General features: G+C 37.7%; 2 long non-coding RNA genes across 3 annotated transcripts in view; one reads left to right on the top strand and one right to left on the bottom strand.

Annotated features, from left to right (window-relative positions):
- Window positions 1-1,828: 1,828 nt before the first annotated feature.
- LOC132034240 (uncharacterized) overlaps window positions 1,829-23,769 on the bottom strand; it is a 29,287-nt gene continuing 7,346 nt past the window's right edge. Inside the window, exon 2 of the long non-coding RNA XR_009409003.1 lies at window positions 1,829-2,014. This is a non-coding gene — a long non-coding RNA (uncharacterized LOC132034240). The remainder of the gene's footprint in view (window positions 2,015-23,769) is intronic.
- LOC132034239 (uncharacterized) lies at window positions 6,332-22,286 on the top strand. Of its 2 annotated transcripts, XR_009409002.1 has the most exons (3): window positions 6,365-6,570; window positions 6,706-7,105; window positions 22,228-22,286. It is a non-coding gene; the product is annotated as an uncharacterized LOC132034239 (long non-coding RNA). The 2 variants fall into 2 exon arrangements; XR_009409001.1 differs by lacking the exon at window positions 22,228-22,286 and having other exon boundaries at window positions 6,332-6,570; window positions 6,706-7,130.

Below are 23,769 nucleotides of genomic sequence, written 5' to 3'. Positions count from 1 at the left end.
CTCAAACTTTCTGCTCCTTGTATTTCTTCGTAACCACATGCAATGTATGCAATGATGCTAATGAATGAAACCAATGTCATGAATGATGCCTTTGATGGGTGTAGCACTACTATGCCTCCCTTCAGTCCTCCCAATCCAGTCCCCTTTGTTAACAAGAATGACAATCATATGAATATTTCAATATACTTGGAAATAAGGACGGAAATCAAATATACCTAGGAATACATATTCTGAACAACGAAATATCCCTTTCTAGCCATGACAAATAATCAATTTCTATCCCGTAACACATAACCCTCAACGATAGTAGCACTCAACACTCAAATAAATACTTATTGTTACCCTAGTAACTATTTACACATAACTTTCGTTAGATTTTCAAATATATCCATCCAAACTCCGTGTCCGAAGACCTAATCATGCAATCTCCCATTAACTCTAAATGTATTTACGATTCACTAATCAATGTCTAACTCAAGTAAACCATAACCTGCCTCGATGACAAATAACTATTTGAATTTTCATGAATTACTCACCTTCCTAGCCCTTATCCCAATTCATTAGAGATGATAGTTGTGGAGAAGGATGTGAAGAATGTTGGGAAAAGCCTCTTCTGTTGGTGTCAAAGGTTTTTTTCTTCTTGTGAAAACCTAATAGCAGCCTTGGAGAGTCTTTTATCAAAAAAGTGGGTGAAATATAAACTGAGTAACCAAAAATGCGTCACTGCCCCGCCACGTCCGCTGCGGCGGATGAAGTCTCGCTATAGCGGGACCGCGGTGGCCGCTATAGCGGTCCACTTTCTGCCCCAGGCCCACGACTATTAACCTTTTTCGAAATTGATTTTTTGCACTATTAATCCTTAAAACACCCCATAGGGCTTACTATTTACGATCATAGACCCAGATTGGGCATGGGTTCGCGAAGTATTAAATAACGACCGGATGGGTCATTACATGTATCTTGTTCTATTTACTTATTAGCTCGTTACCACGTTGAGACATCGAATATTGGTGATTAGTGATATATCATGGCTATGATACTGAGGTACCTTACTTGATTGATATTGAGATGAGAATTGTGATTCCATTGTGGCTTATTGTTTAGCCTTATTATTGATATTACTCATGTGCCATGTGTGGTACTGTTGGGATTGAATTGGTTGTTGATATTACATTGCATCACATTCATACTCATTTCCATGATACATTGATATGGCAAGGTTATGGTACTGATGATGGTAAGTGAGAAAGTGTAGCCTCCGAGGTCTTTGCCAAAGAGCGTAAAAGAGAGATGACAGTTCGTGAATCTAAGGATATTTACCGGAGTAGAATGAGTGTACGTTGCCCGAGGTTTCTTGTCGGGAACAAATAAGTGCTCGATGCCCAATGTATCTTACCAGGATCGAGAGAGTGCTCTTCGCGAGGTTGTTGCCGGGATGAGTGATACATAGACTTCACGAGTCCCCATAGGTTGTGCCGCCGATATGTTATGTCCCATTGTCGGAGTAAATGTGTACGGCGCATATGCATTGCATTCATAATATATATATATATATATATATATATATATATATATATATATATATATATATATATATATATATATATATTATTGCATTGCATTGTACCTTTTGGTTTCTGTGATATTGTTTTGATATGATTATGATGTCTTGGTTCAGATTGGTTGTCTTGAGACTAGGCACGGTTGGGTTTAGATGCTATAACATAGGTGATAACTTGTTGTGATATGATTGTGATGTACAGGTTGGCACAATTGGGATTAGTTGCTATAATTACAGGTTGTGACCTTGGGTTGCGAAAGCGTGGTGCTAGGTGACCGTAATATGGATGTGTGTGACTTGTTAGGTTTGGGTGAGTGATGGCTATTAGAATGACGAGAGAGTTATCCTTAAACCCAATTATGGATACGATAAATGGTAGGTTGACCTTGCGGTGCTGTGAGTAGAAATAGCCCTGTTAGTAGTCATGATGTCACGGTATTTGAGCATGGCTACCTAATTAGTAAGCTATATGAGTTAGAATGTGAGTAATGTTAAGAGTTAAGAAAATGGACTACTAGAAGAGCGTTAGTGGGATAAGGCTTTATAGTGTTGGGACGGGTGGAATTTTATATTTATGATTTGACTTAAGATCGCCTACCATGTTTATTTGTCTATTCTATTAGTGTTATGTTATTCTAACCATTGTCGGCCTATGATGCTTACCAGTACTAGTGTTGTATTGATACTACTCTTGCTACATCCCTCTTGGGGTGTTGAGTTGTGCAGATTTTTGGTTGATTTGAAGTTTCCGGGAGATGTGCGGTGCCTATCTTGAAGACCTCTATCATCTTATTCCTAGATGGAGGTTAAGTCCTTTATTTTCATTGTACATGTCTCCAAATTAGTTGCTCTTGTACTAGTCTAGATCAGGTCATGAGAAATGTTTTAATGTATTTAATAGTTGTTGTAAACACTTCCGTTTTATTATACATATTGGTTTTACTTTCGCATTTTGCTTATGTTATAACTTGAGGATTAATGAATCTCGTTCTTTACTTTCAAATGATTTGTTTTGGGTTAAGGGTCTGCCTACCGAGGTGAGAATGGTAGGTGCCCGCGCGATCTTAAAATGGGTCATGCCTAGTTGGTTCAGAGCCTAGGTTACCGGTCTCACAAGTACAAGAGAAATGTTTAGTAGAGTTTCGTGGAATGGTATGTAGATGTCTATGCCCATCCACGGGAGGCTATAGGACATTTAGGAAAATTTCCCCTCCTTCTTTCTAATCATGCTACTTCTTAGATACCAATTAGTATCTTGGGAATCTGTAGTGTGTTTGGACTGACCCTAACTTGATAAGTTCTCGACGCGGTTCCTAGAATGGTTCAAGAGAGTGGGCATTAGAGATGTGTCACTGCCAGTGGTGCCACTGAAGTGGTAGGTATACCGCGCCAGTGGTCTCGCTCTCGCGAATGTAGGACTACTGGGGCGTTGCTTCCATTGTCACTAGCTACTTTTGTGACAGTACATCTGCCTTACCGGTAACGCTATTGCGGGAACTCATCCGCTGAAGTGGATCCTTCTATTCCTTTCCTACCACTTTTGCACAGTACCTGTCGCTGAAGTCGGAAGCCCCAAACCAGTAGCCTTTCTTTTGTTATCCAACCTGTGCAATTCCAATCAAACTCAAACAGCACATCCATTTCACAAAAACTAGTCACATAAAATAAAGCCCGACAAGGGCGAAAAACCATCGAAGAATTATTACAAACCAAGTTATCCAAAAACAAGAAAGAAATTATTCAAAACACAGAACCAAAACCAACAATAGAGTGTTCAAAAATAAAAGCCTTGCAAGGGCAACCAAATGCATCTTCATAAGAAGGGAAAGGCCTCTAAGTAGTTCTTCGACTCATCGTCTCATCATCGGAGCTGATAGCATCACCACCATGACTACCGTTCCCACCATCACCCCTAGTTACACTCTCGAAAGAGTACTGCTCCAAATCATTATCATCCTCCACAGGTATCCGCTCACGGGGGTGCATCGCTTTCCACATCCCTTTGATACCCGTCCATGCCTTGATGTGAAGCTTGTCACGGGACCTGTTCTTCACCTTCTCCTTGTTAAAATCCCTTCGAAGGTTGCTGTGATCCTTGGCCAAAATGGTATAGACAGTCTATAGGGTGGAAAGTGACTCGCCCATCTCCTTCTGGGTCTTAAAGTAACCCTGCATCTCCTCCTAGGTACAAAAGCCCATAACAGCACCGAATGAACTAGACTCTCCGAAAGGCCGTGGCATACCCTGGAACATCGCCATCATCTCATTGAAGCGAGAATCAATGCGCTCAAATGGACCCTAAACATGGGGAGCCTCAGCCTCAACTCCCGCTCCACTCCCCCCCTCATCGGCACTGGCCCCAACAATCTCTCCTTTCCTCCTCTTCCTACTAGTGATAGCGGTACCACTTGCTTTCACTTGTAGCTGGTGGAAAGGGGCGTCAGAGTTGACCCACTCATTGCCATCCTCCTCTGGCACCTTAGCCCTCTTGTACAGTGATGGAAACATCAAACTCGCTGCACCATCCCTCAAGAACTCCCTCCACTACTGGACTACTTATGAACCCACATTCACAGGTACAGTATCAACAATGCAAGCAACCAACAGAGCCCAGGGATAAGTCACGTCCCAAACATTTCTCGAGGGATGTATCTGGTGAGAGATGATATTCAGTCACCTCTTCGCCTCAGCAATAAGTCTGTCGCTATGAATTCCAACCTTACTGCGGCCCCAAGTGATACCTGCCTAGTCCTCCTCAGCTACCAAACTTGATACCAGCCACTCTGAATTGTCATCATTGTCCTTGGCCGCCAACGGTTCCACCGGGTTATTATCTACCTTGTACACTCAGTTGATGGCCTTAGCCCCCACTTTCATGGCCACCCCTCGAATATCATCCTTGGGTCAGAAGAATCCCAGTCAACTGTGGGCAACATCGTATAAAACTCCATAACCGAAGTCTTATTACAGTAACCTGGATCCTTGACCAAGCGCGTCCACTTAATTGCCACCAATTTCTCTGGGAACTCTTGGGCACGCTTGTCCATATTTGTCATGTCAAAGCCCCGCTCCAGTAGTAGGGGCATGCGCATCTGCTCTAAGTATCGACGGTAGCATTAGGGAGTTGGGAAAGTCTCATACGCAGGAGTTTGTGCCTCCTGACCTTATTGTTCTTCACCCTAATTTTGAGACATAGTGCCTAAAAAAATAAGGCAACACTAGATTTCATTGTCATCCCAAGTTCAGTATCAATTCTAGTGCGTTACGGTTGAAATAACTCAGCAAAACAAGCAGTGTATCAAAAAATTTAAGCTATAGTTACTGGTGCTTAATGTTGCATGCGCCGCCGTAGCGGTCACTCAGACCGCTGTAGCGGCGCCGCAATAGCGGCAAACAGACCGCTGCAGCACACCCAGACAATTCCTCTAAACCGCTTTTGCTCACGCCTAAGTGCCATAGCGGAGTCTCTCTAGCAGTCAAGGAACCGCTGAAGTGGTCCCGTCTTCCCCACAGAAAACCCGAAAAATTTCAAATTTTTAATTTCCAATTTTTGACTCCAAAAACTTGTTTTACTCATGGATCGGATAGAAATCACATGCCTGATGTTTACAACATACGAGGAGCAATCCCTAGCAACAAACAACGACCAAATCGAGACAAATCTAAAGACCCATTTCAAATACAGAACTCTTTACTCTACCTAAGTTTTCCACCCCAAATCTAAGCATTATCTAAGAAATGCGTGATGTAGCAGCTAATCTAATGCTAGACAAGTTATAAGACTCGGATTCTACCAACCCACCAACCCCAACAATCCAAAACCTTCAACCCTTAACTTTGGGTTACAAAATCAGTTCATGGGAGCATTACAACAGAAATTGAAGTCATTTATTCACGTTATGAGTTGTAGAAAGCGATTACATACTTGAAAATTTGAAGCTTTGGGAGAGAATGGACAGATTGGGTGGGGGAACCTTTTCAAAAAAATTCTTCCTTTGGGAATTGCAAGTTGTGAATAAGAGAAGTGTAGAATGAAGTGTGGGATGTTAAGGAGGCTTTATTTGTGTTAAAAAGGGAGTGGATAGGTTTTAGTATGATAGGAGTGTGTAACGACCATTCGGTCTGTTGACACCTAATTTTTGACCTCCCATAATTTATTTTAATTTCTCACAGTACTTGCATATTAAATGGAGTAAAATATGTATTTTTTTTTAGAATTCAGAATTATTTTATAAACTATGCAGATAATATTTTACTATTATTATTTGGTAAAATAATTTCTATAATATTATAAACCATTTGGAAATTAATTTACAACAATTATGATGCATTTTGCCAAATTCAATCAAGAAAATAGTTCAAACTAACTATTTATTTAATTGTTTAAATTATCATAAATTAATTAGCAAATATTTTACTCCACTTAATTCAAGGAAATTGATTAATTAGGATAAATAGCCATTTTTGCCCCTCAACTTTAATTTCTGTATAATCAAATCATATTTGATAATTTTAATTAATCATAATTGATTTAGACAGTTAATTATGACTAGATTTGTAAATTTGTGAAATTGACCGTGTCTTAAATTAATTGGTTAATTCGTTTTCATTTGGTTACAAATTGCTTCAATTGACCCTTTTAATTTTTCTCAATTTGCAAATTTTATCCATTTTTTTTTTATATATATGCATATATATGAAATGGGCTTCTTTTTTTAATTTGTAAAATGGACCGAGTCGGCCCAATCGGACCGACCTGCCCCAAATCACCTTCTAAAGGGGTCAATGCCCAGTTTCCCTTTCAGTCAAAGGCAAAATGACCCTTTAAGAGAGAAGAGGGTTTCCTCTCTCAAACCCTAGCCGCCTCATTTGAGTTTCTCTCTCCTTCGTTGCTTTATTGCCAAAAATGGCGATAGTGCAGGGGCCACAGGCCTTGCGACAAGCTTGGCGTGGCTAAATAGGTAGCATTAAATGTGACACCATGGGTTTTCACCAAACGCAACCCAAAGGTAAAACAATTTTTTCTTTGTTCTTTTCTTTTCTATTTCTTCCCGTTGAATCACCTGCTGAGCATTTATGAGTTTGTACTTAATCGTTTTTGGGTCCTTGACTCTATTGGCTCTGTGGAAGCCAACTAGATCAAGGGAAAAGAAGTGAAATTCGACCGTTCATGGCATGATTGGCATCGATCTGGTTCGTCTATTTCAAAATATGTAATGAAATTGCTTGAGTTTTGGTTTATCCCACATTGAAAAAATTAGGGTTTGGTTTATTTGGGAACTCTATAAATAGAAGGCCTTTTTTTCATTGTCAAAGATAGCTTGCAATCTGAAAATCTCACTTTTGCAAAAGGAACTCGAAATACTTGGGGTTTTTAAGTATTCAAGACCCTTAATTTTTTTTATTTTTTTTTTGAGTTCAAGTGTAAGCTTAAAATTTCAGTTTTTATATTCTTGTGTGGAGAATATTGGTTAATTTGAGCTTTTGGGGGAACATTAGAGGTCTTCCAAGTTCCATCTCGACCTAAGGCTGCATCAAAAAGAGGTAATCTTCCTACCTTATTATTTTAGTTTCTCTGTATTTCCTTTTTGTCTAATTTGTTATGTGTAAGATTAAGTTTACTAATGTAATAGATTAAGATTTAATCATGACATTACTATGTCTTTATTCAAGTGATTGCTTAGGGTATGTTTTGGTCTGTTTATTGCTATTTAAATACTAGTCATTAAGATTTAGTAAAATTAACTTGAATTTGTCATTTGTTTGAAGATCCATGTCTGTTAGTGATGAGTAAATTCACTAAGTAATTTTTTATTAGGGTAAGTTAACATATTTGGTTCATATGACTTTATAAATATGATAGAAAGCTTTGGAATCCCTTGAACTTGCTCATTGGTTTAATCATGATATAAACTTGAAAGTTCTAGACTGTTGCTCATGCACTAGGTTTGATTTTAGCTATTTTTAGTTAATATGTGTCTTGACTGACTGATTACTCTACATTAGTCTAACATAATTCCCCTGTCATCAACTTTTTATTGTATAAACTGCTTTTATGTAGTAGTTTGCTATGAAGTTCTTGATTGATGTCTGTGACTTAATAAGAATCATAGATTGATTTACTCACTATTTGCAAAGTCACTATATAATAGTAGTAGACTTAGGTTAATCTTTAATTGAATATTGATGAAAGGTTTCAGTTAGATCTCTTAAGTGTGACTGAATTTTTTTTCCTGAACAGTGTCATGTTAATTTTTAGAGATATCTTGTCTAAAAAGAGAGTGCAACCAAGTACAAAGATATGAAGGTTCTTGCTTAAGTCTACAACACTGTTTTTTTCATATATTGTTTTTGGAAGAAGTCTATTTATGGCCATATAATTTTGTATAGATTTAAGATTTGGTTAAGTAGTAAGTAAAGATTATGATATCCACATGAGGTTATATTAAGTGTAGTTACAGTTTAAGAATAAACCTTCCTTTTATATGATTTAAGTTGAGTCTGTGGTTTGTTTGGGTTATTTACATAGCCAATTGGGACTTGTTGTGATTGATGACCATGTTGGTGCCTTGATTGAAAAATAATGACTTTTGAAAAGATATTACTTACACCTAATAGCTAAAAATGATCCACTTAGGTCCAGAATTTGACTCAAAAACTTAACTTTCCATTTTGCTCTCATATACCTAAATCTTTACTTGATCAAATGATTAATTTGAAGTTGACTTGTGTATTTTGATACTGGTATAGTTGAGTCAATCTAAAACTGTCTAAACCTTTGATGGGCTTGCTATATAAATAGAATGGGCTAATTTGAGTAAAGTATAACTTGATGAACACTCTGTTTGATCTTTTGTCTGTCTGTAGTAGTGTCACTTGTTAATTCAAGACTTAATGGATTATTTTGGAATATCTGCTATGGTCTAGTAATTCGTATGAGGGATTGATATAACTAGTGGTTTATAAAAGCCTTCTATAGCTATACTAAGTCTACTTGTTAAAACCTTCTAAAGAGAGAGGTATTCTTTTGGTCTTGATTATTAGTTCGCTACACTTGAAGTTGATTGGAAAATCTATTTGATAATTTGCCTTAATTTACAGTTTAGAAAACCAGTTGTAACCTCTCAATAAGTGACAATTAGCTCTTTTTTGTTTTAAAAAAAAAAACTGGTCATGTCTATCTATTCTTTATCTGAATTATCTATCAGTGATTGCTTAAATATTGATCAAATGTGACTGGGCATACTGTTTGTTCCTGTGTAATCATGGATTATGTCCACTTATCTTGACCGTGTGACAAAGTGCTGTAATAATGTGCCTAATCCTATTTCAAGTTATAAAATTAATGATGCTTAAAACTGCAGCCTATTAGATACTTAGTTAATATACTCAGAATTTTTGTTAAGGGGCTGTTTGGGGTACTAATTAAGTATACATTACTTTTCCTATTATACTATAACTAAACACATAAATGGGGAAGAAGGAATAGCATTTGGGATTAAGCTTAAGCTTTTCCTGGTGTCTGCCATGTCTGGGGTTCCTAGAAACCCCTTGAATCTTGTGCTACATTGGGATGAAGAAAGTGAAAGCGTTTCTTTATATGTCATTCTTATCACCTCCATGAGTATTTATATTACGGTATATCGAGGGGAAATTATTCAATTAATAGACAACCTTCGGTTTTAAAATTTGACCTCGGGCCTATTCTGTCCTTGGTAGTTTGGACTTATTATACTTAAGCCTGAACTTTATTTAGCCCAGGTTTGGGCCTGTGCGTGTGCAATTTCGTCTGAATCTCATTATATTATTTTATGATCCAATTTACCTAGTTAAAAGTAATTTCAATTGAGTGCAATGATAATAAATATTTATAGACGGATAGTAATTCTCATCCTTTTCATGTAAAATTCTCTCTTGGTTTGGGGTCTTTGCATTGATACTTCGAATTGGGCTTGGCCCAATTCTGCCTATGATCGAGTCTGGATAAAAATGGCAAGGGAAGCTAATGTATTTGAAGGCCCAGCTATGAGTGAAAATAGCCTAATGGGAGCGGTAGTCCGTTAGTAAAGAAATACCTTCTCCCTTCTTTACCTCATTTATTTATTTGTTTAAGTTGTTGTATTATGTAATTAAACTCATATATTACTGAAACCCATGTGAATGTTAGAATATACGATGAAAATTAGTAATTTAGGTAAGTTGCCAAAAAAATGATTTTCAAAATTACCTTAATTCAAATTACACTAAGGCAGCTATTAAATGGATTTTAATTATGTAGAACAATAAAAATTTTGTTCGTTCCTAACTCACCAAAATCTTCAAATAAACTGAAGTGTCTTGCAAAGACTTATAAATAGGAAGAAAACCTTTTTTTTTTTTTGCAATCAAATGTTATTTCGGGGATAGGATTTTATAGATGAGATAAATTCAAAAAATGATTTTTGGCTAAAAAGGGCTTAAGAACGGACAATTTCTAAAAGAGTTATAAACAAAAATGCACTTTGGATAGTTAATTAATTTTTGTTGATAATTAAAACTGAAAACAGCATTTTGAACTAAAGGTTAATTACGTTTACCAGATTTGGACCAGGAAGTCTATAAAAATGGGCTAAAATAAAACATTGTTGAATTGTGAAATTTGGACTAAAACTGATATTCTTTCTGGACTGGGTGATTCTAAAGTCTGGGCTGGACAAAATATTTGGACCAAAAGATATGCATTGGATCAGATTTGAGAAGTTTTGGGCTGCGGACGTGGAATATATTGATCTATTGGGCTTCATCATCTAAAAATTGGATTTAACTTGAAAAAATATATTTATGATATATATATATATATACACACAAACGGGAATATATCCCATATTTTCATATATATAAAAACCCGTAGGTACTAAACCCATTATGTTAGGACTAGAATAGTAGCGGCTCTACTCGGGAGAAATCCCGAGTGTGTCCTAGTCCCAAGAACAAAGGGAGTTGAACACTTATGCGGATTTTTCTAAACCAAAACTCCTTTTTATAAGAGACTTGTTTCCGAATTTTTTCTTGAAATTTATGATGTGAATACGAATGATATTTTTGCGGAAAACTAAACACTTTTAAACAAGTAAATACGTTAATCACATATTGAAGCTCGTAGGTCAACCGTATTCTACAAATCTTTAATACTAGGGTGTGTAAAACCTTCCCTAGGGGATCAGCAGAACCCTTACCTCGATCTTTGGTCCAAAAGATTTTTACTTATTTTTTGCAAAAATCTTTAAACCCGATTTTTCCTAGTTTTCCATAATAAATTAGGTGGCGACTCTAAAATACTAAAAATTCAATTAGAGCACCAACAACCTCATAGTAACTTTTATGCCTCATCTACGTAAAAGTGAACCGTAACACGATCGTTATTGCATTTTTAACCATTTTCCCCCGTTGACCCATCTCCGAGCCTTATTAGTACTATTTTGACCTGAGGGGACAGGTGGAACGATTCCCTATGGTTTGGTTTATGCTTTAATGTAGTTTTTGGAAAATTTGGCTTACAAGTGACCTGTTTGACTCACAGTTAACTTTTGGGTAAACGGACCCTTTTAGAAAATCTGTCGATTTCAAGAGGTCCGTATAATTATTTGTGACTGATTGATGGGCTCGATTTGGTTCCCAATGCAATTGGGCGTGTTTTGGGACTCGTGTTGGAAAGTTGATTTTAGACCGTTGGGGAGTTGACTTTGACAAGGAGACCTCAATTGGGAATTGCGAGGTCAAGAGTGCATTCGTAGCGTGTTTTTATGTGTATCTGCATATTTGGTTTGTGTCTGGAAAGTTCCGGGGTGATTCCGGGTGTCGATTGCAAGTTTGGAAGACACCAAAATTTCTGGTGCCTGGTGAGCGCTATAGCGGTGGCGCTATAGCGGCTTGTTGACCACAAAAGTGGCCGACAGGCAGTTTTCTGATTTAAATGCCTTTGGAAACCCTTATTTCCTCCTATTCCTTATATTATATTTACTTAGCATTTTGGAGGCGATTTAAGGAAGGTTTGGTCAGATTTCTCTTGAGGGTAAGTTGTCCAATCTTAATCTCTTACATTACCTTTCCTAAGTAAGAATCCATACTAGTAACCCCATAGAATTTGGAGAATAAGAGAGGGTTTTGGGTATCTGTTATACCTCCCGTATTGTACATTTGAATATTTCGAGTTAATGGCGGGGAGTTAAGGACGAGGTTACATTTTCTGGTTTTGTTTGAATGCACAAGTCGCTTATAATATTATTGGCATGGAGTGATAAGGGCAAATTTGGAATTTGAAAATGTCTACTAATTCATGACTTATTAGAGAAGCCATTGTGGCCATGGGTCCCACTTATGCATTGACCATTGGTTGCAAGCCATGCAATAAAACATGTGATTACCTTATGCTTTAGTGGCCAAAACACATTTGTGGAAAAAGATGACAAGGCAAGACAAGTAAGTCATCTTTGTGACTTAAGGAAATTTCTAGAGATTTGAAGAAATTTGGAGGGAAAAGAAAAAAAAAAGAAAGGAGGGGCACATGACCGGCCATGTGCCCATGTACATATATATATATGAGTCATGAAAGAGAACAAGACAACTTATCATTTTAACTTCAAGAAAATTCAAGAAGTTTAGAGAGAAAGAAAGAAAAGAGAGAGAGCAACGTTACGCCAAGCAAGCCGGCCGAAGATGGTCCTTTAAATTGATGGTGAAAAATAATTTTCTCCTTGTCTTCCTACTAATTAGAAGGCCCTCTACGACGTGGAATAGTTGTTGAAGCAAATCAATCGCTTGTTGTGAAGGATTCTAGCCGTGGAGAAGATGAATGGAAGAGGTATGATTCAATCTTATTTTTCATATGTTATAGATGAGTTGTGTGTGTTGTGAAGTATGGAAATGAATGAAAGCCATGAAAATATGGATGTTGAAGTTGAGCCATGAATGTTGATGTTGGCCGTGTATGTGTTATTGTATGTAAGGATGATGAACTAATTTTATGCGGCATGTTGGTTGTTGTAATGTATAGAAATGGATGAAAATTCATGAAAATATGCATGTAGTTGTGGCCGAATGATGAGGTGGTTTGGTAAGTTGTGGTAAATTAACTCTATTTGATATTTTAGTTGTTATGTTGCGGAATCCATGATGAAAAATGAAGGTTTGATGGCTTAAAATGAAGTTGTAATCGCTATCGGAATGTTGGAGAAGTTAATGCAACATTAGCTTGAATTTTTGTATTGCATGAGTAATAGTGCTAATGCATGGTTGATAATATGGATTGTGAATCTAGAGTAAGGGAAATGTGTGGTTAATGCTTTTGTTAGAGTTGGAGAATGCGGGTAGTGTTGGATCATTATGAATATTGTAGTGTTGTTAGAATAATTGTTGGAATTGTCGTTGATAGTTTGGCCGGGTTAAATTCCCGGATTGTTGTTGATGATTTGGACCGAGTAAGACTCTCGGGATGGCGCATTTACGTGGAAAATGCTGCCAAAATTTCGTAAACAAATGTGAAGTCAAGGTTGAACTTAAATGCTCTAATTGACGTTTGATAAATGTGACCAAATTGTAGATTTTGGCGAACTTGGAACTGGAATTTGGAGCAGCGTAAGAGGCGGAAAAGGTATGTAAGGTTTCACCTTCCTTTCTTGGCATGTCTTAGACGTAGTAGGTTTGGACACGGGCCTCGGGGACAATTCCTTTCCTAGAAATCCGAGTTTGAAATTAGCCCTTTTTCATTCAATAGAATTGAATTAAATGTTCTATGAATAGTTGAAAAAGTTGTATAAACACTTAGAACTTGCACAAATAGGACCCGACTACCTTAAAACTCTCGCAAGTGATGTCATAAAAGGTAACATATGTAAATTGTGTACGCCACCTCATTTGACTCGAGGTGGGCCTAACGTTCCCGGATTTTCTTATTGCTCCGTTTATCAAACGATAAGTGTTGTAACTACTCTAATGAGAATATGTCTATGATAAATATGGCAAGAATGCTTCCATGACTAAGAGTCTTAAGTTAAGAATCTAATACGAATATGAAAGTGTTAAACTAGTTCTTGATCTTTAAGTTTATTCCTTGGTTATGATACTATTTTCTGAAGATTTCAAGCATATGAACTAACGTTTATGATGTCCATGATTCGTTTCATGTTTTCTTTTAATATTATTTTCCGTTAATAGTTCCGACCTTATGTCACTCCGATGGATATATGATTTTCCTTGGACCCTCCTGCATGCTTATATAACATATGTATATGAGATATGTATATGTACATGGGCTGGGGGGAAGGGATACATGGGGGAAATGGGAAGGAAAACATGTTTCATTGCCACCTGGTCAGCTGGCGTTATCATCCCGGACGCGGGATATATGGGCGAGCCGACGTATTTCGGCGCTATGTGAGCAAGCCGACGTTGTTTGCTATGACATGACACGATATGATATGACATGACACAATATGCTATGACATGATACGATATGCTATGACACGACACGATATGCTATGACATGACACGATATGATATGACATGACACAATATGCTATAACATGATTCGATATGCTATGACACGACACGATATGCTATGACATGACACGATATGCTATGATATGATATGATATGATATGATATGATATGATATGATATGATATGATATGATATGATATGATATGATATGATATGATATGATATGATATGATATGATACGCTATGATACGATATGATATGATATGATATGATACGCTATGATATGATATGATATGATATGATATGATATGATATGATATGATATGATATGATATGATATGATATGATATGATACGCTATGATACGACATGATATAATATGATATGACATGACATGGTATAAGTTCTACTTGCTATTCCTATGGAAAGAGATTTTTTTTTTTTTTTTAAAAAAAAAAAAAACAGGCATGCGTGGTATCCGGCCAAAAAGGCATTCACATGTACGGGTTACTCTCTTACCTCATTATCCGTTCTATGATCCCATGATGTTTATATTCATGCTTGATGTTTTGCTCAATATCTTTGCTTTACGTACCTTACATACTCGGTACATATTCGTCTCGACCCCCCTTTCTTCGGGGGTTGCGTTCATGCGCGCGTTGTACACCTGTGTGAGCTAAAGACATTAGCGAAGGTGTTCCGGCGAGATTGGCGAGCTCCATTTTCTCCGGAGTGCCGCCGAGTCGGTGTATACGTGTGTTATGGTATCTCGATTATGTTAGAGACTTTGTTTTCTGAGTCATGTATATAAGATGTCCGTTGTGAGCGGCTCTATAAGCCGTCGTGTTGCTATACATGATATTACAGATTTTGTACGGTCGTAAGTTTTGTTGATTTGAAAAGATATAAAGTATGTTCGTTTGTCGAAAACTTTTCATTATGCATTCATGATCTGGTTAGGGCCCATTATGACTACGAGTACTATGACAGTCAGAGGGTTCGCTCGGCCCTAAGTAAGGGTCGGGTGCCCATCACACCCAAGTAAAGTCGGGGTGTGACAAAGTGGTATCAGAGCAGGTCGGTCCAAGGGTTGTCTGCAAAGTCGTGTCCGGTAGAGTCTTGTTTATGGTGTGAAGCGCGCCACACTTATAAACAGGAGGCTACGGGGCATCTAGGATGGTTACTCTTCTTTGGTATCTTAGATCGTCTTTGTAGAGCCAAGTTATAGGAAATGAGATCCTTTGTACTAATCTTTGATTTCAGCAGAGGAATGACATTGACAGGCGGAAGTGATTAGCGGTATGGAAGGTTACAAAGCACGCAGGTAAGCAAGAAAATGTGATATGTGTAGTCGTCGAGCATATGAGGTAAATTTAATATCTTCGGACCTTTGTGAATATTGAGAGCCTCGTGTGGCTATGGTACGATACAATATGATGTGATATGTACATATGATGATGGCCCTGTGAGTAATCGTTGGTATTTCTGCGTGCGGAGTTTTGGAATAGTAAGAAATACAGAGGGAAACTCGCCTTTAAAATTTTTTAGAAATAATACGAGAACGGGATACAAGTTGGAAAATATTTTGAAAGAGTCGGGATAATAGTAGCAATAAAAGTTGATTGAAAGTAAAGTACGGTACGCCTCTCTAGGAATAAGTTAATGGTGGAATGAGTAGTGAAATGGTCAATAAGACGTCGGCGGAAATATGGTAGTAAAGAAATTTGGAAGGACTTGTGCTACTAGGTGATGATTTAGAAAGGATCAGCGGTGTTTGGATGAAGTGATATAATTAAGATAAGCGTAGGAGGAAAAGGAATCGTGACGAATAGGAATGTATCGATCGGATAGTTGGTAAAATGTCTTGTGGGGACGTTTTGAAATCTGGTAAGGCTCCGATGTACTCTAGAATATGTAATGAAGGTTGTGCGGTGAGGTGGACGCGATCATACCGGCATTAACGCACCCGATTTCATTAAAGTCTCAAGGTTAAGTGTGCTGAAGTGAGAGCAATTTCAGGATGGGTGACCCCGGGAAGTTTTCTGAAAATCCTACAAATTCAGATGTAAGGAGCGAGTAAGAAATTGGAGTAGTCTAAGAGAGATTAGAGTATGTGGAGCGACCAGAAACCTTAAGAGGACGCGTAGAACGGGCCGAGTCAGGTCGGCGAAGGGAAGGAGTTAACGGAAAGAGAGGAAATAAAAGGAAGCGGAACAACGGTATAGTGATAGGTTAAAATGTGTGTAACGGAGGGCATAAGTGCCATAAGTGACGGGACAGTGAAGGGCCAAGTTATGGAAAGACGAGGAACAAGGCAGAATGAACGCTAGAAAATGATTGGGATGATACGGGTAAAACGTGAACGAACAAAATACGTTTTGAAAATGAGAAAAGGACTATGTAAGAGTAGTGTGTTCTGAACGACATAGAAGTAGCATAAGATTTCTCGTGTGTAGAAAAAGAGACAGGCATGAATGGATAATGGTATAAGCATACCCCTAAAGGGGGGAAGCGGGTGAGAGAGATGCAACAGTGGGATAAGAACAGTTGATACGGTAGTGTGTTTGGTATGAACGCTTGAGCTACAAATGAGACCTCTCACTGAAGTGAAGTAGTAAGGTCGGGAAAACCGACACTACGTGGATAGAAGTCCGGATAATGTTTAAGGTAATGTGAAAAGTTTGCACAGACTTTGAATAATGCGACGCCAGAAAATGGACGTATATGAAGAGAAAGAGTATGACCGAGAGAACGGTATTGGATAGCTTAAGAGCTAATATGAAGGATGGAAATAGCATTGAAAAGGGAGCTCCCCCAAGGTTCTTATGAGACTCCGTACGACTAGTTGAACATTCGAGGACGAATGTTCTAAAGGGGGGAAGGATGTTATACCTCGCGTATTGTACATTTGAATATTTCGAGTTAATGGCGGGGAGTTAAGGACGAGGTTACATTTTCTGGTTTTGTTTGAATGCGCAAGTCGCTTATAATATTATTGGCATAGAGTGATAAGGGCAAATTTGGAATTTGGAAATGTCTACTAATTCATGACTTATTAGAGAAGCCATTGTGGCCATGGGTCCCACTTATGCATTGACCATTGGTTGCAAGCCATGCAATAAAACATGTGATTACCTTATGCTTTAGTGGCCAAAACACATTTGTGGAAAAAGATGACAAGGCAAGACAAGTAAGTCATCTTTGTGACTTAAGGAAATTTCTAGAGATTTGAAGAAATTTGGAGGGAAAAAAAAAAGGAGGGGCACATGACCGGCCATGTTCCCATGTACATATATATATATATATATATATAAGTGTGTGTGTGTGTGAGAACAAGACAACTTATCATTTTAACTTCAAGAAAATTCAAGAAGTTTGGAGAGAAAGAAAGAAAAGAGAGAGGGGCAACCATTCGGCCAAGCAAGCTGGCCGAAGATGGTCCCTTAAGTTGATGGTGAAAAATAATTTTCTACTTGTCTTCCTACTAATTAGAAGGCCCTCTACGACGTGGAATAGTTGTTGAAGCAAATCAATCGCTCGTTGTGGCCTTGAAGGATTCTAGCCGTGGAGAAGATGAATGGAAAAGGTATGATTCAATCTTATTTTTCATATGTTATAGATGAGTTGTGTGTGTTGTGAAGTATGGAAATGAATGAAAGCCATGAAAATATGGATGTTGAAGTTGAGCCATGAATGTTGATGTTGGGTAAGTATGTGTTATTGTATGTAAGGATGATGAACTAATTTTATGTGGCATGTTGGTTGTTGTAATGTATAGAAATGGATGAAAATTCATGAAAATATGCATGTAGTGTGTGTGGCCGTAATGATGAGGTGGTTTGGTAAGTTGTGGTGAATTAACTCTATTTGATATTTTAGTTGTTATGTTGCGGAATCCATGATGAAAAATGAAGGTTTGATGGCTTAAAATGAAGTTGTAATCGCTATCGGAATGTTGGAGAAGTTAATGCAACATTAATTGAATTTTTGTATTGCATGAGTAATAGTGCTAATGCATGGTTGATAATATGGATTGTGAATCTAGAGTAAGGGAAATGTGTGGTTAATGCTTTTGTTAGAGTTGGAGAATGCGGGTAGTGTTGGATCATTATGAATATTGTAGTGTTGTTAGAATAATTGTTGGAATTGTCGTTGATAGTTTGGCCGGGTTAAATTCCCGGATTGTTGTTGATGATTGGACCGAGTAAGTTCTAGAGATGGCGCATTTACGGGGAAATGCTGCCAAAATTTCTGTAAACAAATGTGAAGTCAAGGTTGAACTTCTAAATGCTCTAATTGACGTTTGGTAAATGTGACCAAATTGTAGATTTTGACGAACTTGGAACTGGAATTTGGAGCAGCGTAAGAGGCGGAAAAGGTATGTAAGGTTTCACCTTCCTTTCTTGGCATGTCTTAGACGTAGTAGGTTTGGACACGGGCCTCGGGGACAATTCTTTTCCTAGAAATCCGAGTTTGAAATTAGCCCTTTTTCATTCAATAGAATTGAATTAAATGTTCTATGAATAGTTGGAAAAGTTGTATAAACACTTAGAACTTGCACAAATAGGACCCGACTACCTTAAAACTCTCGCAAGTGATGTCATAAAAGGTAACATATGTAAATTGTGTACGCCACCTCATTTGACTCGAGGTGGGCCCACTATTCCCGGATTTTCTTATTGCTCCGTTTATCAAACGATAAGTGTTGTAACTACTCTAATGAGAATATGTCTATGATAAATATGGAAAGAATGCTTCCATGACTAAGAGTCTTAAGTTAAGAATCTAATACGAATATGAAAGTGTTAAACTAGTTCTTGATCTTTAAGTTTATTCCTTGGTTACGATACTATTTTCTGAAGATTTCAAGCATATGAACTAACGTTTATGATGTCCATGATTCCGTTTCATGTTTTCTTTTAATATTATTTTCCGTTAATAGTTCCGACCTTATGTCACTCCGATGGATATATGATTTTCCTTGGACCCTCTTGTATGCTTATATAACATATGTATATGAGATATGTATATGTACATGGGGCGGGGGGAAGGGATACATGGGGGAAATGGGAAGGAAACATGTTTCATTGCCACCGGTATTGGCGTTATCATCCCGGACGCGGGATGTCCGGACGCGGGATATATGGGCGAGCCGACGTATTTCGGCGCTATGTGGGCAAGCCGACGTTGTTCGGTGCTATGACATGACACGATATGATATGACATGACACAATATGCTATGACATGATACGATATGCTATGACACGACACGATATGCTATGACATGACACGATATGATATGACATGACACAATATGCTATAACATGATTCGATATGCTATGACACGACACGATATGCTATGACATGACACGATATGCTATGATATGATATGATATGATATGATATGATATGATATGATATGATATGATATGATATGATATGATATGATATGATATGATATGATATGATATGATATGATATGATATGATATGATATGATATGATATGATATGATATGATATGATACGCTATGATACGATATGATATGATATGATATGATACGATATGATACGCTATGATATGATATGATATGATATGATATGATATGATATGATATGATATGATATGATATGATATGATATGATATGATATGATATGATATGATATGATATGATATGATATGATATGATATGATATGATATGATATGATACGCTATGATACGACATGATATGATATGATATGACATAACATGATATAAGTTCTACTTTCTATTCCTATGAAAAGAGATTTAAAAAAAAAAAAAAAAACAGGCGTGCGTGGTATCCGGCCAAAAAGGCATTCACATGTACGGGTTACTCTCTTACCTCATTATCCGTTCTATGATCCCATGATGTTTATATTCATGCTTTATGCTGCTTTCTGTACCTTACATACTCAGTACATATTCCGTACTGACCCCCTTTCTTCGGGGGCTGCGTTCATGCCGCGCAGGTACACCCAGGTGAGCTGAAGACATTAGCAGAAGGTGTTCCAGCGAGATTGGCGAGCTCCATTTTCTCCGGAGTGCTGCCGAGTCAGTGTATACGTGTGTTATGGTATCTGATTATGTTAGAGACTTTGCAGACAGAGTCATGTATATAAGATGTCCGTTGTGAGCGGCTATATAAGCCGTCGTGTTGCTATACATGATATTACAGATTTTGTACGGTCGCAAGTTTTGTTGATTTGAAAAGATATAAAGTATGTTCGTTTGTCGAAAACTTTTCATTATGCATTCATAATCTGGTTAGGGCCCATTATGACTACGAGTACTATGACAGTCAGAGGGTTCGCTCGGCCCTAAGTAAGGGTCGAGTGCCCATCACACCCAAGTAAAGTCGGGGTGTGACAGTATCTTTTTAGAATAAGTTGTTAATCATAAAGCCTTGATTTGTTGGTGATTACGCTTGATTAGCATGGGGTTGTTGAGTAGTAACTACATAAACATGATTCCTTCATTATTAGTGGCAATTTACAAGAATTAAAGTTAGGGTTTATACCCAAAATTGGGGGGTTCACCTAGAATCCAAATTTGAGTATTTCATGAGTTAATATAGCTTTTAATTGATGGGAATTGATCACCTAGGGAATGAATTTCATGTTTAAGCTTAGAACCCCTAATTTCTCCTTTTTAGTTCATAAGCCCCATTCTATAGGTTGGGATTTGGGTCTTGAATAGAAGTAAGGTTTGAATGATGTTTCGTCTTAATTCTAATTTCATGATTCAGATATGTCTAGACTTCCATTATCTCGAGGCTCAAAGGAAGGGAAAGACTAAGTTTTGACTATTGGAGACTTTGTTGTTCGGCTTTCCAGGTAGGTTACGGCTTACATTCTGGTTAGACTTCGGTTAGCGAAGCATATGTATAGTCAGTTTATATTGGAGAAAACATGTAAACTTTGGTATGAAGTTGGGTTGGATATTGACTTAGGTTGGGTCTTGTTGTATGATTTGGGGGCTAGCCACCTCATTGTGTTGTTGGCTTACCTTGATCTATTTACTTACTGGCCCGTTGCCACGTTGAGACACTGGGTATTTGTGACTAGTGATATATCATGACTATGATATTGCGGTGCTATACTTGATTGAGACTAGTGATGAGAATTGTGATTCCACTGTGGTTATTGTGTAGCCTTATTATTGATATTACTTGTGTGCCCTATGTGGTACTGTTTAGGATTGAATTGATTGTTGATATTACATTGCATCATATTCATACTCATTTCCATGATACATTGATATTGCATGGTTATGGTACTGATGATGATAAGTAAGAGAGTGTAGCCTCCGAGGTCTTTGCCAGAGAGCATGAAAGGGAGATGAGAGTCTGTGGTCCAAGGTCATTTACCGAAGCGGAATGAGTGTTGATAAAAGATCTTGTTGTTATCATCTGTATACTTGAATCATACATTGAACATTCATCTTTTATATGTATATATATGACACATTTGACCGGGGGTGACGATGTGGCCTATGTTGTTTTTAAAAATACTTGGGAGGTTTTATATTAATTGCGCGACCATTCTATATTGTGTGACATGGGATGGTTGGCAGGAATGAAGGGTGGAAAGGTCGTCTCTAGGCTGTGTGTTATTGAGCGACATAGTACATGGACTTCGAGGATCCCCCATGGGTCATGACCGTCGAGACATGATGTTTCACTCGAGGCATGTGTGTACACGGTATTGATATATGGCCATTGCATTCACGTCATCCATATCATTACATTGCACTTGTTAACATCATTGTGATTGGATTGTTATTATGTTGTGGATACTTAATCGTATACTTGATTGAATTTTACCTGTTATGATGAGTACTTAGAACACTTGAGATTAGATGCTTTAACAATAGGCTTGATCAGATATGATGAGACTGGGAACACCCAGGTTTAGATACTTCACTATAAGACTTGATCGGTTATGGAACCTTGTTAGTCGTTGATGGTTTGAATACTGATGTGAATTATTGATACATGAGGACTTGATACGTATTGATGAGACTGTATTATACTTGTACTTGATTGTGAGCATGCCTATTTTTCATTTACTTTCTGTATATATGTTAGCTAACCGAGGACAGCCTATGATACCTACCAGTACTTATTGTTTGTACTGACCTGTACTTGCTACATTCTTTAATGAATGCAGATTACCAGGATAGATCGACCTCTACTCTTCGTGGATGATATTCGAGGATTGCTTATTTGTCACGCCCCGAACGTGGGCCTGGACGTAAAACAGCACCCGGTGCCTGACTACATGTGACCGAGCGAACCAACTGGCTGGCTGAATCAACATGTGATATCAAAACATAACTGAATGCGGAAAGCAACCAAACACATGCGGATATACTAAAGGTCCGACTGAGATCATAATGCGGAAATACTTAGACAATCTGAAATATCTTAACGTAGACAACATGACTAAACCAAAACAACTGAACAACTGCCAACAAGGCTAACATAATAAATATCTACCTGTCTGGGATCGTATCTATGAAGCCTCTAATGAATACAAAAAGGTAGCTGTCTAGAAAGTCGTAAGAAGATGACTGATATCGCCCTGAAAGAAACTAGGGCTCACCAAAGTAGCTGATACGAACACTCCTAAGTAGCTGGATCGTTAACTTGTATGTCGTTACCTGCATCGTGAGATGCAGGCCCCCAAGCAATAAAAAGGGACATCAGCACATTTAAATTGTACCGATATGTAAAGCAACTAAAGCAATAAAATACTGGAACTGAAACTGAAACTGAACTAAACAGGAAAGCAAGAAGCTGAAGTACTCCCTGTTCTAGATGAAGAATCACACAGTAAAATCAGAATATAACCGTGGCCTAGGGCCTAAATAATGTGCATAAAAACTGTGGCCTCGTGCGCAAGCAATACGTATGCATAAACCGTGGCCTAGGCCCAAAAATACAGATACGAGTGTTCAACATTAACAATTTACAAGACCGAGACGGCTATAGCCGATAGCATGATAACTATTTTTGATTATGAGACTCATGCAAATATCGGTCATACAATCGACTGAGACTCATGTGATAACAATGCATAAGTTTATAAAGATTACGTGTTGAGTTCATGATGTTCAAAGTGACAACCATGAACGAATTCTGTAACTACAACCCTAGAAGATAACAATTCTACATCATATCATGAAACTAGGGCTAAACTATATTCTGAGCCAAATTACTGATAAGTATGAAGAATGAGGTGTAGGGAGAATCATGAATATTCCCTAACGTAGATAGTTAGCCTTACATACCTTAATTCCAGCCTTTGAGCGTAATACAACGTTCGTTAACCCTTTCAACTTTGATCTATATCAATACGAGTCAAAGGGATTCTATATTAACAATAATATCCATGCTTTGGTCATCTAAGCATTTTATCAAACATTTGGTGGGCATAAAGCTCCACAGTCTTCATTAACGGTGTTTCTTCACCTAATTCCTATTCTATTACTTCTAGGTGATTCTACAATCTCAATTTGATAAAAGTAACATCATTCTTCATCACCCATATGACTACAACAATCCTAAGTTAATAATCCAAAACCCTAGCATAGTTCATATGATACTCTCTATCAAACCCATTTATGATTCTCCCAAGAACTCATCAATTCAGAACTATAAGTGATTAGAGAGTAGAATTATTACCTTTTTGAAGTTCAATCCTCTTGAA

Source organism: Lycium ferocissimum, chromosome 10 (assembly GCF_029784015.1).
Source record: "Lycium ferocissimum isolate CSIRO_LF1 chromosome 10, AGI_CSIRO_Lferr_CH_V1, whole genome shotgun sequence".
In the NCBI taxonomy this organism is placed as follows: Eukaryota; Viridiplantae; Streptophyta; class Magnoliopsida; order Solanales; family Solanaceae; genus Lycium; species Lycium ferocissimum.
Note: the sequence above shows the minus strand (reverse complement) of the source record. Positions and strands in the feature narration are given on the sequence as shown.